This window comes from Tupaia chinensis, unplaced genomic scaffold, assembly GCF_000334495.1.
Source record: "Tupaia chinensis unplaced genomic scaffold, TupChi_1.0 Scaffold000313_1, whole genome shotgun sequence".
Taxonomy (NCBI): Eukaryota; Metazoa; Chordata; class Mammalia; order Scandentia; family Tupaiidae; genus Tupaia; species Tupaia belangeri.
The window spans coordinates 569,776-586,099 of NW_006159806.1; the positions used below are offsets into that span (position 1 = coordinate 569,776).

The window sequence follows — 16,324 nt, forward strand, 5'->3', positions numbered from 1 at the left end:
ATATATACACCTTCATAGCATCATCACCTCTTTTCTGCTGTTTGACCCCACATCTGGGTACCATCGAAGGTCTAGCAAGTACACATTAAAGTAGCCATCATAGAAGCCAAGTCAGAAAAGTAGAATAAAAGGCAGATGCAATAAAATCGGGAGTTTCTCAGCCCTTTATCTTCCTTTGTCTCCTTTGCATCTTCTCTTTTCTCTCACCCAAATTCAGTGTTCCTGTCTCAGTTCTCATATCTTGCCCTTGCTGGTTAGAGGAGGGGGTCTCCAGAAACTTGGGGCTTCTATGCCATGCCTTGACATAGGACAATGTAACTTCCCAATGACCTCGAATCGAATGTTTTGCAGTTTTTCACTTTTGTGGCTTTAACTCTAGTCTCCACACAGATTAAATCCAAAATCTATTTCAAAAAAACTCATATTGCCAATATCCTGTTGAATATTCCCTGGAAGCTTAAAGTCTATGAGTCTAAAAGCCAGCAAAATTATCTGACAAGACCAGTTCTTCCTTCCTGACTTTACAAGATGTTTTTCTTTGGACAGAAAACAAATTCTGCAGTCAGCATCATCATTCCAGAGGTCACCAACCCTTCACATCTGTTCAGCACACCTTTGGATCATGTTCACCCTTCACACCTTCCCACCAATGCCTCATGGCGCTTCATTCACAGATCAGCTGCTCAGTGAGTTAGCTGAATGAATGAATGAGTGCAAGTTGAATCTGTGGCCAACTGTCAGAATATTATCTCATTTCTTTTTCCATTATCACTACACAAATACAAGCCAGACCACTTTCTCCATATCCTCATTTGTTTTTTTAACTCCTGTTTTCTATTTTATCATATACGTTACTAACAGCTTTTTAATTAGAGCTATGATCCTATCAAGCCTCATTAAAACATTTTTGTATCCATTGAATGATGGACAAGCTTTCCTTCCAAGTGATAAAGTTCATGCCCAATGTGTAAATATGATTTGAGCTTATTTATTTATTTCTTCCATGAGTGAGAGAGACACAGAGAAAGAGAGAGAGAGAGCACCTTCAACAAGGGCTTGGTGCCACAATCCACCACAGTCTTCAATCACGGGTCCATGTGTGACTGGTGTACTAAGGGAGGTCTTCAGACTTAACAAGGAACCTTCCCATGTAAGACTGTCTCACAGAGTACTACACTTTACAGCTGTGTCACCGGGTGTCCCCAAGTTTCTCCCCAGTGTAACCGCAGGCTCTCTCTTCACAGATCACTAATGCATTCAACCATGTATTTAACATACACTGTATCCAACTGACAATGCACAAGGCGATGCCAGCTCTCAAGGCACTCAGTGCTTAAGGACACACACACTACAGAAAACAATATAATACATATAATATAATATAAACTACAGATGCTCTCGGGCTGGTGGGCAGGAGGTGCCATGAGAACACATGTTGGAGAATGACGAGGGTTGGAGGAATCAAACAATAGTCACAACTTTTTCATATGCCATTTCTTTGAAAGTGTAAGTATGTTTAGACAGATTGACAAACTGGAAGATAGGCAATCCAGTCAAAAATAACAGCAATTATAACTTGGGGCAGGGTGGGGAGTCAATAAGGAATCAAAATAATAAATAACCTTTATTTAGATAAAGGTTCAGAGGACCAACAGTGGCATTGAGGTTAAGGCAACTGGGTCCCACATGGCTGACTGCAGTTTGAATCCCAAACCAGCAGCGTGAAAATCATACCGGGTGTCTGTACCTACATGCACAAAATCCCAAGAGGAGAAAGGAGAAGACGGGATTGCGGCGGCGATGTGGCCAACCACCTTCACAAGACAAATTTCTCCATCTCTTTCTCTCTCCCTCTCTCTCTCTTACACACACACACACACACACACACACACACACACACACACATTCACACCTCCCAGGGACTGATATATTTAGATAAATATCATCGTTCAAATTAATGACGTTAAGACATTTATTCCAGCAATAAATCTGGAAACTCTCACTCTGTGCACCTAAGTTAGAATTTTTGAGGATCTAGACCTCCAGATACGACGCTCCCAATGATAAAAATCACCCTTCTTGAAGGACAGCTTCACAGTTATTTCAGATGTTATAAAGATTGCTAGACGGTGCAGTATCCATTAGAGGTTCACTACAACAGAATTGAAAAAGGTCAAAACTGCAAATCAACCCAAATATTTAGCAATGCGAAGATGGCTGAACAAACAGTGACATTCAGCCAACAGGAAACTAGGTAATCGCAAAAGAAAATGGCGTAAATTTATAAGAACAAACACAGAAAACTGTCAGACACTATTAGAAAGAGAAAAACATTAAGTTACAAATTATATAAACTATAGTCTCAATTTTTTATAAGGTTTTGCCATAGGGCGTATGGGCTCACCAGAGAGACAGAGAGGGAAAGTGAGAAATCACCCCCCAGGGAGAGGTGGTCGGTCACACTGCAGTACCTTCTCCTCTCAGAATTTTGGGCACACATGCACACATGCCTAGCATGATTTTCAAGATGCCAGGGCCAGGACTCAAACCATCGTCAACCATGTGGGAGTCTAGTGCCTTAAGCACCATGCCACCTCTTGGCCCATCCCAATAATTTTTTAGAGAGAAATGCACGTACACAAGTACTTCAAAAAGTTCAAGGAAAATGGAATTGCAATACACATTTTTTGTGCTGCAAAAAGTTTTTTGAAATCCATGCATCGTTCTCCTAATATGCATTTTCCATGAACCTTTTGCAGACCCCTATATGTGTGCCGATACACAGGAGGAAAATAAAATACAGTTCATGAGGAAGATCAGCAAAATGCTGATAGTTAATAACTGAAGGGAGAAATAGGACTGAGAAGGAAATTCTGTAACACTAACTTTTCAATGAGAATTTAATCATATGACTAATAAGAATACAAACCAAAAATATAAGTGTGCTAATAGATTATAGATTATATATTTTTTAAAAACTCAACACTGTTTTTAGCAACACCAGCAGTACTGGATTAAACACATACTCATCAATGTGGCAATTATGAAAAGAATGCTTTCAATAAAATATAATGTCAGTTTTTTAATGTCAAATTGCATTTTCCATTTGCAACCATTAATATTCCAGAGCAATGTTCTGTGGGATAATTTGGGGCCCCCAATAATACTGCTGTCAACATCCTTTTTTGTTGTTGTTCTTTTTAAAAAATTTTGCTATAGGGCATATGCACTTGCCATAGAGAGACAGAGAGACAGACAACCCCAGGGGGATTGGCCACACCACAATCTCTTCTCCATTCTCCTCTTGGGATTTTGGGAGGAGAAGAGATTGTGCCTGATGTGAGTTTCAAGCAGCTAAGTCCGGGACTTGAACCGTGATCAGCCATGTACAAGTTCAGTCCCTCAATCACTATGTTACTCCTAACCCCTGTTGACATCCTTTTAATATGCCCACTTCTAGGACCAGCAGATGGCATAATGGTTACGTCACTGGACTCCCACATAGCTGACTGCAGTTCAAGTACCAGACCCAGTGGCTTGAAATTCATGCCAGGTACATGTGCATGTGTGCCCAAAATCCTGAGAGGAAAATGGAGGACAAGGGATTGAGACATGGCCATCCCCCGGGGCGGGCGGGTATTTCTCTCTTTCTGTCTCTCTTTCTCTGTCTCTCTGGTGAGAGCATGTGCCCTGTAGCAGAAATCTCTCTCTCAAAAAAAAAAAATTAAAATTAAAAAAAAGGCCATTCCTTAGCAAAAGCAAAAGCAAAAGCAAATAACTAAAACTGCAATCCTGGTCAGCACTCTAAACACAAAGTAGGCAATCAGAATCCCACTTCTGAATTTAGTTAATGGTACAAGCATAACAAGAAAAGCCAAACTGAATGTTTAAATGCCAATTCCTGGCCTGTTTCAGAGTTCAAAGTCCAGTAACAGTTTACCTCAACTCTTTGGTTAATAAGGTTTTTTCTAGGACAGTAAAAGGAATATTCTGCTGTATAATAATGTCGTTCTTACTGAAATTAAAGGACATTTCCTTTTATAACTGGTCGATAGGAGGTAAAAGGAAGGAAAGACATTTTTTTTTAATGTAGCGACTTTTGGCATTGTTAAAGGATAGCCTGAAAAACAGCAAGCTTCAACACCAAGACTTGCTTTCTTGTCTTCACCAAAAGTTTGGATTTTTATACATTATGTCATAACTTGAGACAATGAAAAATCAGGTAAACAGAACTGTTCTTCTTCTATATAGAAAAAATTAAGGAGGATAGCGTGACCATCACTCAACACGACATAATTTCTCTTGGAAAGGACTGAACAGGAATGTATATACTTGAGACATGATTCTAAAAAGAGGGGAAGAAAAGGAGGATAAAATGTCAATGTTTGTTCAACCACAATGTTTTCAGTTCTCTTCTAGAATTTCATTCACTCACCAAATTCCAAGTAAGTCAAAATGCACAACAGTTAACAGAAAGCATTTCAGACCCTTTCATGGCCTGCTCAAGGACTGGATATTTTGTGTATTATCTTCTCCCCTTTCATATCCTTTCTATATTCTCACCAACCTTAATTTAGAAAGAAGATCAATGAGTATTGATAGTTAGGAAATATCCTGCATTTTCATATGTTGCTGCTACATACCAATGCTAATAGTGCTTATTTCTGGGGATTAGGACTCTGATGAAAAAGCCCAATAAAAGGACTAGAAGAGAAAGAAGTGTCCCAGAGAGTAAAACAACAAGACTATGAGATGGAAGCTCACTGAGAAAAGATCAAAAAGTTTGAGGATCAGACCAGAAGATCGAACACTGAAAAATACAAAGAGAGGAAATTAAGAAGAAAATTAAAATTATTTCAAAAACGTGGTACAGAACTGAAGAGAAAGAATCTGTAGATGCAAAGAATTCATCAAGTACCCCAAAAATGTTCATTGGAACACATATGCCAAAAGACATCATGGAATTTCACAACATTAGAACCACAAAAGATTTAAAAGAAGAAAAGATGTCTGGCTCAGTGGCTTGGTACCTAACTCAGCCAGATTCCACATGATCAACCTCATGGTTCTCATCTTACCTTGTTACAAGGCTTGAGAAACACACTGGGCATCTAAGGAGACGGAGTAACAGAGAATAGACCTTGTTGGGACCACGCCCTCTCAAGGAGTGCTTCCTCCCTCTTGCTTTTTCTTTCTCTGGTGAGCAAACACATACTTTAGCAAAAGTTTAAATAAATTTATAGGAAAAGAAAATTATATGCAAAAAAAAATCTGAAATCAAAATTCTTGAGCTTTTTAATGCCAACACTAGAGACTTAAAGACTAAAGAAGCTATTAGATTGTCAGAAAAGTCATGACATATTTTTCTGTTTTTCCATGCAAAAATGAGTCATGACTTTCCCAAAAATCCAATAAAAGAACAATGTCTTCAAAGTAGGAAGGGTAAAGAACTTTTTTTTTTTGAGAGGTTTTTGCTATGGGGCATGTGCACTCACCAGAGAGACAGAGAGATACAGAGAGATAAAAAGCGAGAAATCACCCCCAAGGGGGGGGATGGCCATACCACTGTCCCTTCTCTTCCAGTCTCCTCTCAGGATTTTGGGCACATATGCACCCAGTGTGAGTTGTAAGCTGCCAGGTCCAGGACTTGAACTGCACTCCACTACATGGGAGTCCAGTGATGTAACCATTATGCCACCTGCTGGTCCCAGGGGAAAGAATTTTTAACTCCATCCCCAGCAAAACTATCAATCAAATGAGAAGGTAGATGTGCAAACAAAATATACCTCTACTAATCTTACTCGGGGAGCTCCTGGAGCTCCCATTTGGCTCCACCAAAATGAAGGAGTAAACCAAGAAGGTATTGAAGGAAACAGGCCCCAGAGGAGAGGGGAAATCTTTGGATGATAGTGAAGGAGATCACTGACTGACAGTTATAGAAGACCATCCACCAAGATGAGATTAAATCTGATCACAAAGCTCTGAGAAAAACACTGTCCCCAAAAAAGAAAACTGGGACTAGTCAGTGGCATGGTGGTTAAGGCAGCTGGAATCCACATGGCTGAGTGAGCAATTTGAATCCCACACCCCAGTGGCCTAGAAAAACCCACCAGACACAGGTGCATGTGTGCCCAAAATTCCGAGGAAAGAATGGAGAAGGACTGCAATGTGACTTCCCCTCCCCACAAAGGGCTTTCTCAATTTCTTTCTTTCTTTCCCCCCCTCCTTCCCTCCCCTCCCTCAGTACACACACTCTACAGCAGAAATTATGAGAGGGGCGGGGGGAATCTTACTGAATTCTTAAAGAAGATACTGACAGGGTAGAGTTTGAGGTTGAAATAATAAACACATAGAAACACATATACTAAAATTGGCTGTTATTAATGCTAGGGAAATCATACACTGTATACCAAAGGGAAAGTAATCTGGTCAGACAACATGGCTCTGCTCTGGATAGCATACACGGTCCTAACACTCTGCACACTGTGTGGTGAACCAAATGAGACACTGTACGGGGAAGATATGGGGATGGGAGGTAGACCTTTGGGGGGCGACGGGGGGGAGGGCTACAAGGAGAAAAGACTTAAGTCCTCATCTTGAAAAGTCAATAGATAATAATTGAAAGTTTAAAAACATGAAATACCGGGACCAGTAAATGGTGTAATGATTATGTCGCTAGATGCCCACATAGTCAACCATGGTTCAACTCCTGGAGCCAACAGCTTAAAACTCACATTGGACACACATGTATGCGTGCCCAAAACCCCGAGAGGAGAATGGAGGAGAAAGGACTGCAGCGTGGCCATCTGCCCCAGGGAGTGATTTCTCACTTTCTGTCTCTGTCTCTCCAGTGAGTGCACACACCCTATAGCCAAAAAATTTCTCTTAAAAAAAATGAATTAGGAAAAAAAAAAAAAAGGCAGGAGGGAAGGACATGCTGTTTAGAGATAGGGAAGTAAATTTTGTAGAACGTAGCTAAAGATGTCAAACAAATCTTCATAGGCTTTTTCTACTGGGCCAATACTCCCTTGCTCATTTCCAAGGTCATGAAGTCAGCTAACGCACAGAGAGAAACTGTACACAGGACTGGAGGAAAAGTCAAGAAGGTAGTTTAACAATCCCTAGCAGTTACATCTTTGAACGCAAAGATTACATTATTTTTCAAGTGATTGCAATAACTGTGAGTCAAGAAAGAATTGTTTTGTTTTGTTTTAAATTTGCCATAGGGTACACACACTCACAGGAGACGGACAGGGAAACCAAGAAAGCACCCCCCAGGGGAGATGGCCACATGGCAATCCCTTCTCATCCACTCTCATCTTGAGATTTTAGACACATATGCACACATGCTCGGTGTGGTTTTCAAGTTGCCGGACCTGGGATTCACAATGCGGAGTTGGCCACGTGGGATTCAGCCACCTTACCCACCATGCCACAAGCTGTTCCACAGAAAGAATTTTATTATTACCTCTTCCTTATGATTTTCCTTCCCCTTCTCAGTTATTCCTCTGATCACCCTACCACTCGACAATGACTTATAAATGAAATGTATTATCTGCCACCCAGGAAAATTTAAAAACCACAGTCATTAAAAAGAATACCTCAGCTTGTCTAGATATGCAAAGCCTCCTGAAGGGCAATACAGTCCAGTTCCAATATGAAAGTGTACGAGGTAACCTAGCTGAGCAAAGGGAACACAATGGGTCATTCAGAACACTTCCCAATTCTTTCTGAAAAGTTACTCACCTGGCTCAATTAAAAGTACTATATTAGGACCCTCAAAACATAAGAAAACATATTCCTCTTCAGGACTTAGTACCATAAAAATCTTTCCAGATTATTCCCCTTACCTCTCCGTTAGCTTAAACATCAAAAAAAATAATGAATAACCAATTAGGATTCCAGGAATGTGGAATCTAATAACTTGATTGGGATTTCACTGCAAATTTTCCTAAATATACTAAAGATTAATTTTTAGCTCTTATGTTTTCAGTGAAACAGTCCGAGGACTTTTACAAATGGCATCTGAGAGGTGAGGAGATACTTAACCAGGAATAAACAAACAGCTCTTCTTATTCTATCCTGTCCCATTAACATAAACAGACATTTATGTAACTAAGATTTTAGTGACCAGAAAGGTTTCTCAGACTTAGCATTTTTTTACCCCTTCTTCTCTTTTGCTCTTCATTTTTATAGGTACATAAAAAACTGTCAAATTTCATTTCTAGCTACAGAGATGGAGAAGCCCAGTCCCACAAGACAATCACTGCATGGTTCTAAAAGTTCTTCACTGAATTATTTTTCAAGTTCACATTTAAAAACAGAAATTTGTTTTCACTTTGGAAATCAAACTTGAAAGAAAAATGTGACCTCCCAGAATTTAATTCCGTCCAAGGAATTCCCTAAAGAACATAAATCGCTAAGACATGGCCACTGGGGAAAAATATTTTCAAGTCATGTTTGACATGAGGAGCTACATGGGACTTGACAGGAATCATTTAACAAATTCAAGTCTGTCTTTTCTTTACGGGTTCAACATGATTTAAAAACGTGTACTTTACAAAAGCTTCTTGGATCTGTAAACAATTCAGATCCTTTTACGAAGAATGCACAGTGGAAGTTGAAAGGACCTTTAATGCTCTGCATATTGTTTGCTAAAACATACACACACATCCCATAATATCTGAACAGAAATCAAATGCAAATGCATGCCCTCATAAAACTAAGCGAATGTGTTCTTGTATTTTATCAGTAATCAGTAATACAGGCTTTACAGATATTACACTATGTAGTATTGTCTTCAAGGTAAGGGCAAAATAATACACGCATGAAGGGGCCAGATGGTGGTGCAATGGCAACTCAAGGCTCTATATAACTGACCCACCTGAGAAGGAAGGTTCCTGGTTGGTATCCCAAGACCTCCCTGAGCATGCCAGGTGTGTGCCCATAATTGGAGGCCGGCTCAAGCTAGAGGTGAACTGGAGCCTAAAAGGCCCTGTTGGAGTGCCTATATCTGCCTGCCTGCCTGTTTATCTCTCTGTGTGTCTCTTTCACTCATGGAGGAAAGAAAGAAACTTACAGGAAAGAAAAAAAAAAAACTACATATGAAAATAATCATTTCCAGCAAAGGAGACAAGTAAAAGAAAATTTAAGTGAGCTTTTACAACTGCTAAAACCACGACCCTTCATTGAATAAAGTCCTCGAGGAAGAAATTAAAAGAGGCACAAACATCTTCCTGCTTACAGTTATATGAAAACTTCAAATTTGGAGTTTCCAGAAAAATGGAATTAAAGTACAAGTTTATTTTGGTGTGAATAACAACTAAAATCCATGTATAGTTTTATTTAGAATACTCACTTTCCAGAAACTTTTCGAAGGTCATAAATGTTGTACATAGAGTTGCCAACTGCCTCAACATGAACCTTCAGGCTGCTGGTGACTCACCTTCCCTCATCTGGCCTGCATCTCGCACCTCGGAGCCCACAGCCGAGCTCTGCTGGGCAGAGAGCCAATAGTTTTCAGCCTCATATCCCCAACCTCCCTAAGAGCTATTCTAGCCCCTCCTTCCAAGCCTTACACTCACATCTTGCCATCATGACATCAGAAGCTTTCTCTCATTGGATCCCCAGAATGGTTTCTGGAAGCTGGATGCAAATTATTCGTGTTATGGATGAGGTCAGGGATGGGGTTGAGAGTAGCGGAAAAATGTCGTCTGGATATTCTGATTGTGGTTTACAATCCATTTTCCTACAGAAAATTCTTCCACAATGGTTAGGCTACAGTGTACTGTAGATCTAGTATCTACATTTCAAATTGCATAGGTTTTGGGGGCTGCCCTATGCCTGGTCATATTCCAGAAACATAATTTACAAAAGGAAATGTATTCCAAGTGCAAAATAATGTACGAATTTACATTGATAACTTGACAGGTTTCTAAATTAAAGATTATCTGCATGTAATAAAACCAATTCACTGGAACCCAACAAAACCCCTAAATAGCTTGGTTTTACCTGATTCCAGTTTGAAAAGAAAATGACATTAAACTAAACCCATATCAGTGCTGTAATCAAACACCGTTTTTAGAGAACATGTTTAATCCAATATTTTATACCTTCAGAATTAAATTATCATGATATCTAAAACAATGATCCAAAAGTCATGAAATAACCAGAACATAAGCACACTCACTAGGAAACTTTACACTAATCAAGTCCAAGCAAATAATTAAGTCAAATCATTTATTCTAACATCCTGACTTCATTTACATTTCAATTTTAAAATACATTGGTAAAAAAATGGTAAGGGGGTAGTCTAAAAAATCATAAGGTCCAGTCTTAAAAGTACTAGCTAGTATTTATTATTTATTATAGTATGGGCCAGACACTGTTCTATCTCATTTTAGCCACACAACCTCTATCTGGAATATTAGTGCAAGGCCTATTTTACAGAGGAGAAAACTTAAATACAGAGAGGTTAAGTAATCTATTCAGGGTCACACAGCTAGTAAACTCTCTCTTAACCACTACTCTCTGCTGCCTTATATCTGTCTCAACTTTAAAAAAAAAAAAAAAAAAAAAGAGAGCATATGCAGATGCATGAGAGAGAGAGAACAAGAAAGAAAAAAAGCACCCCCCACAGGGTCTTACTGCGAGCCCCTTTACCCAGTCCTCCAGCTCATCAGGATCCTGGCCACCTCTGCACATGCATTCTCTCATTAACCTGGGATCCGAACCCATAGAGGGTCACGTGGTTTCCAGCCTTATAGGGTACTTGCATTAGTGCTGCACCACAGTGGCTGGGCCATGCTTCAATTATTTTTGACCTCTCCAAATTTCAGTGGATGATACTGCACTAACTGCTAATTTATGGCTAGAGTACATAAGTCAGCAAGTAATAAACTGAAAACTGAATTACACTGGGTAAAGCAAAACAAGATTCCACTATATGCACCAGAACACAAACTACTCAGTGAATTTGTGCTTGTAAATTTTTCTCCTGCTTACTCAACTGTTTATATCCCATCTACACAAATAAAATCTCCCATGTCTGCCTCAAGTTTTCCTAGTTACATCTTTTAGGAAGAACTCACTCTAAAATACCGAAACGAGGGTTTTATGTAATCAGTATTTAGAAAGAATAATCCTCTCTTTTCAGAATTTGTTTGGAAGTAAGTGCTCACCCTGTGACTGGCTTTGGTCATCTCCCTGTTCTCTCTGGATGCTTTTAAGGTTCCTGGGCAAAGGGAATCCACAGAAGCTCTCCCTACCCCAAAGATGATGAACAAGCCCAGAGGCCAGGACACTAATCTCTAAATAGTGAGGTCCCACAACCAAGTGTGCCTCTAAAGCCCAAATTGGCACTGGCAGGAATTCCAGACTCTGAGAGCCACTCTCATTGTTGTATGGTAATGAAGCATTAGTTCCTAAGCCTACACTGTCCTCAGCCAGAGGCAGAAGCTTTTTAAAGAACCCTCTGGGAATTTTGTTTTGGCAGCTTCCATCACCGCCCTAAGCACAGCAGAGGCGCAGAGGTCTCTAAGTAGATTCTCTCCTCTGGCCCCTGGCAGCGAATATAGGCCAGAGATTCTCAAACTCCAGGAAGTACTCCAATTGCCTGGAGGGCCTGCTGAGCCCACCCGCGGTGACTCCGTTTTAGGAGGTCTGGGGTGGGGCCAAGACTCTGCATCTCTAGCAAGTTCCCAAGAGAGACTGTGGAGGCTGGATCCAGGGTCATCCTTCAAGAATCACTAATTTAAGTTAATTGTTATGAGTCACAATTCTCTTGGCTGGTGCCACCACCAAGCACCACACCAGTAGAGAGCAGAGTATTAGAGAGCAAAGTAACAACTAGTTAGTCCCACCGTGGCTTGTCATCCTCCACTGGCTCACTAACAAGTAAAGCTGAGTAGTGTCCCGGTCAGCAGCATGGCCAGTGCCAGCATGTGGACTGCAGGGTAGAAGCCACATGAGGAACATGGTTTAAGTGCCTGGCCCTAACAGTCTGAAAACATCCGGGTATGTGCATTGTGCATGCCCAGGACGCCAGCAGGTTGGAGGCTAGAGGAAGAGGACTGCGGTATGATCAAGCCCTCTGAAGCCCTCTCTGTGTCATACATGTGCTCGATCATGAATTTAACACACACACACAAGCTAAGCAACTTCTTTCAGGTATATGCTTGAAATAGCATCTTGCAGTGTCATAGTATTAAATGTAGTAAGATTAGGGGAAGGGAAAGGGAATCTTCCCCCAATGTATCACTAAATAAAAATAAGTGAGAAATTAAGTTTGCTCCTCTGCCACCTACCTTCTGTCATTGACATGAATATCTGGCAAAGGAAAAGAGGCCAGAATAGCAGGAAGCATTAACACGAAGACTCTGTATTTGGAGACTAGAATACCTTTCATCAGTGCAGCTTAAAGAGCCGAAGTTTATTAAGTTGTTTTAAGGGGTTTTTGTTTGTTTGTTTTGTTTTTGGGGTTTGTTTGTTTGTTTGTTTGTTTGTTTTGCCATAGGGTACATGCACCCATCAGAGAGAGATGGAGAGAGATAGAAAAAGTGAAAATGAGAAGTCCCCCCGGGGGTATAGCCAAGAAAGAGTCAATCCCTCTCCCTCCGTTCTTCTCTCAGGATTTTGGACACATGAGTGCTCAATGCGTTTTGCTGACCGCCGGGTCCAGGGCTTTAACCACTCAGTTAGCCGTGTGGAATCTGGTGCCTTCACCACACCATCTGCTGGCCCATAAACTTGATTTTATTTTTTAAGAATTATTTTATTTAACTTTATTTATTTATTTTTATTTAACCAGAAAGGGACAGGCTGGGAGAAAGAGAGGGAGAGGGAAAGGAAAAAGGCAAGCTGCCAGGTCCGGGACTCAAACCACTATCAACCATGTGTGAGTCCAGCGCCTTTAACCACCATGCCACCTGCCAACCCCAACTTAATTAATTCTTAATAGATGCATAATAGTATTGTCACATGGGAAACTAATTCCACCCCATAAGTAAGAAAAGGATTTAAAATAACAAAATAAAATAAGAAGTACCCATTAACCATTAGCCAAACTCAAGAAAATGTTCAATATGAACTTTAAAGTTCACAAAAATTAAAAGTTATTCAAATAAAGTGTTGGAATGCATTACAGAAGTACATACCTCTACTCTACCATACACTAGACCATAGGCTGTCTCTACCACTTACAAACTGTGTGACTTTGGGCAAAATACTTCTCTGTGCCATTGTTTCATCAGTAAAATGAAGTCGGGGGTGGTGATAGGCCTCTGTAAGGACTAAGTGAAGCAGGCACATAGTAATTACCCCACAGGTGTTAGCTACCAATGTTATCCTACGAACAGTGTGAAATATTAGTGGGGCCAGAAGGTGGTGTGGTGGTTGAGGCACTGGATCTCACCTGGCCGACTCAGCAGTTCGCGTCCCGGACCCAGCAGTCTGAAAACACCCAAGCACATGTGTTTGTGTGCCCAAAGTCCCCAGAGGAGAATGGAGGAGAAGGGCTTGTGGTGTGACCATCCCCCCTGGGGAGTGATTTCTCACTTTCCCTCTCTCTCTCCCTCAGTCCCTCTCCTGCGAGTACATATGCCCTATGGCAAAAAAAAATCTAAAAATAAAAAAATACTATTAATGATATTATTGATCAGACCTTGTCATTTGCAAACAATGTCATGCAAAGACCTTTCTCCCACACTTTTCCTATCCTCCACCCCTATCACCTCAGGCATGGTGAATTAGCCTAGTCTAGAGATCCCCTCTTTTACTGTAGCCTATCTATTTTTCAACTAAACTATCCAACAGGGCCAGCCCCCTAGCGGTTAAGTACTATGCAGAGAAGGACATATCCCACATGGTTGACCAGAGTTCAAGTCCCAGACCTGATGGCTCATAAAACACAACAGGTTCACATGTATGCCCAGGATCCTAATGAAATGGAAAACTGAAAGAAAAGGGATTGTGGCATGACCAGGCCTGTTGGGAGGTTCTCTCTCTCTCTCTCTCTCTCTCTCTCTCTCTCTCTCTCATACACACACCCTCTGGCATAAAAATTAATTAAACTATCCAACATTTAAAATAAAATGGGATTTAAACTTAATCCTCAGCTTCCCACAAAATAAGAAACAAAGTTGCAGCAAGAGATAGTTAACGACCTTTGTTGCAAGATCCTATTGATCTAAATCTAAACAGATCTCATATGTTGCTAAAAGTAGGAACCCAGTAAGGTGAGGAAACTTGAGACAGATGACTAATTGCCATTTTCCTGAAGCTAGAAGGGAAACATTTATTTGCCTTTTTAGGCAATTATAACTTCAGAGGGGAAAAAAGCAACATAATTTACTAGTACATTAGGCACCTTACTCAACTAAAGAGCTAGCGAAAACAGAGAGACAACTATCTTTGGACTCAATGATCTGTTAGCTGTAAAGATACAGAAAACTATCCTGTGGCAAATAATCTTAGATATAAAATACAATTAATATTTCCAGAAGAGGGTGATAACTTCCAAGACTAAGCGATATGCTATGCTAACTCCCGCCACATCTACACTCACTGAGTAATGCACACACTACATTTCCGAGTCTATACCCAAGATAGGTCTTTAAGTGATGATTTCTGTACTAATTCTGTACGAACCTTAGGTCTTAAGAAGGCTAACAGGGGACCAGCAGGTGACATAGTGGTTAAGGCAGTGGACTCCCACATGCCCAAACACGTTCAAGGCCTGGATCCTGCAGCCTGAAAATCACAGTGGGCATGAGTGCACTGGAAAGGTTCACAGATAATCACTTGGAGAAGAAACCCTAGGAAGCACCAGAAGAGTAACAAGCTTCTTTCCACTTGTTAACTCTTGTGTGAGAACATCAAAAGAACTTTATTTGGGAGCCAAAGCAAAAGAAAGATTATCAGAGAGCTACACCCCAATGTCTCTCCCATTTATAACAGCCTCTGGATATTTATGACATGGGGAAAGCTAACATTTAAAAACAAGACTTAGGGGCCAGCAGGTAGTGTGGAGGTTAAGGCGCTGGACTCCCACATGGCAAACCATGGTTCAAGCTCTGGATCCGGCAGCTTGAATATCATGCCAGGCATGTGTGTGTGCCCAAAGTCCCAGGAAGAGAATGGAGAAGAGATTACGGCATGGGTTGGGGGTAGAGGGACAGAGCTCACTTTCCATCTCTCCGTCTTTCTCTGGCAAGTGTACATTCCCTGTAACAAAAACCTTAAAAAATATAAGACTTAAAACTATATATAAGGAGTGATATTCCCCAAATCTATGAAAAATGTGATTGAATGTTATATTTAAATAGAGATAAATTGAAACACATAGCTCTAGTACCAAAAAAGGAGAGGAGATAGAGTGATACTCTCTGGGTTGTGATTCTTTTTTCTTCACTGTATTTTCTTTTTTGTTTGTTTGCTTTGTTTTATTTTTCCAAGCCAAACTGTATCCAGCTTTATTAAAGATACTTTTCATAAACAATCACGGCATTTCAGACAGGACATGGGCAGACCATCGTTAACAGCATCCAACAACTTTCAAACTCTTCTCCAATGGACTACCAAAATCAGAAAGCCACTATAAAACCCAGTGAAGTCTTCATTCGATGCTCTGAACAGGGAAAGTTTAGAGTGAGGGTTGACATTTCACATTTAGAATGTTGTTTAACAACTTTCCAGGAGCCGGCCCTGACTTTCAGGAAACTAAAATGGCAGAATTATCAACTTGAAGATCCAACAATATAGAAAAGGAACTGCTGCTCTTTTGAAGGACGCCATCTTAACGTCATTGGAAAGTCCAGATTGCCTGACATACTGGCATAACCAATTTTCTGTGGTCAAGTCCCCACAGGTTTCTGGTTAAAGGGAGTTAAGTCTATGCTGAAGGCAGAGAAAGAAAGGACATAAAAGAAATGTTGAGTTTCCACACCCCAAGGCATTCGTGTCAAGGTGGCTGTGTGTAAGGGAATCCCTCTCCTTGAGAGCCATGAGGAAGTCTCTCAAAACTAGAAGGGAAAGATGTCCAAATCAATCCAGTTTCAGACATTAGTGACAAATGCCCCTCCCCCCCAAATAACAATGAAGTGTTCTGTGTGCTAACAACATAGCTTAAAAAAACAGGTAACAGGGACCAGCAGTTGGCGTAATGGCTATGTTGTTGGACTCCCATGTAGTCAACCGTGGTTCGAGTCCTGGACCCGGTGGCTTAAACTCACATCGGGCATGTGTGTGTGTGTGTGTGTGTGTGTGTGTGTGTGTGTGTGTGTATACACCATCTCAGGGGGAGAATAGAGGAGAAGGGATTCTGGGG

General features: G+C 40.7%; 1 pseudogene; it reads right to left on the reverse strand.

Annotated features, from left to right (window-relative positions):
- Positions 1-4,790: 4,790 nt before the first annotated feature.
- LOC102497679 (non-histone chromosomal protein HMG-17-like) overlaps positions 4,791-16,324 on the reverse strand; it is a 12,216-nt pseudogene continuing 682 nt past the window's right edge.